Source organism: Ipomoea triloba, chromosome 16 (assembly GCF_003576645.1).
Source record: "Ipomoea triloba cultivar NCNSP0323 chromosome 16, ASM357664v1".
Lineage (NCBI taxonomy): Eukaryota > Viridiplantae > Streptophyta > Magnoliopsida > Solanales > Convolvulaceae > Ipomoea > Ipomoea triloba.
In genome coordinates, this window is record NC_044931.1 from 7868399 (window position 1) to 7870450 (window position 2052).

General features: G+C 51.0%; 6 non-coding genes across 6 annotated transcripts; all 6 read right to left on the minus strand.

The window, feature by feature from the left end:
• Nucleotides 1-128: 128 nt before the first annotated feature.
• LOC116009279 lies at nucleotides 129-247 on the minus strand. The gene has a single exon (XR_004096552.1). It is a non-coding gene; the product is annotated as a 5S ribosomal RNA (ribosomal RNA).
• Nucleotides 248-640: 393 nt separating this feature from the next.
• On the minus strand, nucleotides 641-759 carry LOC116008440. The gene has a single exon (XR_004095823.1). It is a non-coding gene; the product is annotated as a 5S ribosomal RNA (ribosomal RNA).
• Nucleotides 760-896: 137 nt separating this feature from the next.
• LOC116009280 lies at nucleotides 897-1015 on the minus strand. The gene has a single exon (XR_004096553.1). It is a non-coding gene; the product is annotated as a 5S ribosomal RNA (ribosomal RNA).
• Nucleotides 1016-1152: 137 nt separating this feature from the next.
• LOC116008310 lies at nucleotides 1153-1271 on the minus strand. The gene has a single exon (XR_004095701.1). It is a non-coding gene; the product is annotated as a 5S ribosomal RNA (ribosomal RNA).
• Nucleotides 1272-1408: 137 nt separating this feature from the next.
• Nucleotides 1409-1527, minus strand: LOC116008221. Its single transcript, XR_004095617.1, has one exon. It is a non-coding gene; the product is annotated as a 5S ribosomal RNA (ribosomal RNA).
• Nucleotides 1528-1664: 137 nt separating this feature from the next.
• On the minus strand, nucleotides 1665-1783 carry LOC116008104. Its single transcript, XR_004095503.1, has one exon. It is a non-coding gene; the product is annotated as a 5S ribosomal RNA (ribosomal RNA).
• Nucleotides 1784-2052: the final 269 nt, after the last annotated feature.

Here is a 2052-nt window from a genome sequence, read left to right on the forward strand (position 1 = left end):
TGCGCGCAAAATGTACTTGACCCTCTCTCTCCGCGCAACTTCTCTCGCTTAGCGGTTTAGCGGTTTAAAAGTATAGTACCCTTAGCGAGCGGTCCAGTGGTTTAAAAGAAAGATTAAAAAGAGGGTGGGGGATGCAACACGAGGACTTCCCAGGGGGTCACCCATCCTAGTACTACTCTCGCCCAAGCACGCTTAACTTCGGAGTTCTGATGGGATCCGGTGCATTAGTGCTGGTATGATCGCATCCGTCACGTACTGCGCGCAAAATGTACTTGACCCTCTCTCTCCGCGCAACTTCTCTCGCTTAGCGGTTTAGCGGTTTAAAAGGATAGTACCCTTAGCGAGCGGTCCAGCGGTTTAAAAGAAAGATTAAAAAGAGGGTGGGGGATGCAACACGAGGACTTCCCAGGGGGTCACCCATCCTAGTACTACTATGTACTTGACCTTCTCTCTCCGCGCAACTTCTCTCGCTTAGCGGTTTAAAAGGATAGTACCCTTAGCGAGCGGTCCAGCGGTTTAAAAGAAAGATTGACCTTCTCTCTCCGCGCAACTTCTCTCGCTTAGCGGTTTAGCGGTTTAAAAGTATAGTACCCTTAGCGAGCGGTCCAGCGGTTTAAAAGAAAGATTAAAAAGAGGGTGGAGGATGCAACACGAGGACTTCCCAGGGGGTCACCCATCCTAATACTACTCTCGCCCAAGCACGCTTAACTTCTGAGTTCTGATGGGATCCGGTGCATTAGTGCTGGTATGATCGCATCCGTCACGTACTGCGCGCAAAATGTACTTGACCCTCTCTCTCCGCGCAACTTCTCTCGCTTAGCGGTTTAGCGGTTTAAAAGGATAGTACACTTAGCGAGCGGTCCAGCAGTTTAAAAGAAAGATTAAAAAGAGGGTGGGGGATGCAACACGAGGACTTCCCAGGGGGTCACCCATCCTAGTACTACTCTCGCCCAAGCACGCTTAACTTCGGAGTTCTGATGGGATCCGGTGCATTAGTGCTGGTATGATCGCATCCGTCACGTACTGCGCGCAAAATGTACTTGACCCTCTCTCTCCGCGCAACTTCTCTCGCTTAGCGGTTTAGCGGTTTAAAAGGATAGTACCCTTAGCGAGCGGTCCAGCAGTTTAAAAGAAAGATTAAAAAGAGGGTGGGGGATGCAACACGAGGACTTCCCAGGGGGACACCCATCCTAGTACTACTCTCGCCCAAGCATGCTTAACTTCGGAGTTCTGATGGGATCCGGTGCATTAGTGCTGGTATGATCGCATCCGTCACGTACTGCGCGCAAAATGTACTTGACCCTCTCTCTCCGCGCAACTTCTCTCGCTTAGCGGTTTAGCGGTTTAAAAGGATAGTACCCTTAGCGAGCGGTCCAGCAGTTTAAAAGAAAGATTAAAAAGAGGGTGGGGGATGCAACACGAGGACTTCCCAGGGGGATACCCATCCTAGTACTACTCTCGCCCAAGCACGCTTAACTTCGGAGTTCTGATGGGATCCGGTGCATTAGTGCTGGTATGATCGCATCCGTCACGTACTGCGCGCAAAATGTACTTGACCCTCTCTCTCCGCGCAACTTCTCTCGCTTAGCGGTTTAGCGGTTTAAAAGGATAGTACCCTTAGCGAGCGGTCCAGCGGTTTAAAAGAAAGATTAAAAAGAGGGTGGGGGATGCAACACGAGGAGTTCCCAGGGGGTCACCCATCCTAGTACTACTCTCGCCCAAGCACGCTTAACTTCGGAGTTCTGATGGGATCCGGTGCATTAGTGCTGGTATGATCGCATCCGTCACGTACTGCGCGCAAAATGTACTTGACCCTCTCTCTCCGCGCAACTTCTCTCGCTTAGCGGTTTAGCGGTTTAAAAGGATAGTACCCTTAGCGAGCGGTCCAGCAGTTTAAAAGAAAGATTAAAAAGAGGGTGGGGGATGCATCACGAGGACTTCCCAGGGGGATACCTATCCTAGTACTACTCTCGCCCAAGCACGCTTAACTTCGGAGGACTTCCCAGGGGGACACCCATCCTAGTACTACTCTCGCCCAAGCACGCTTAACTT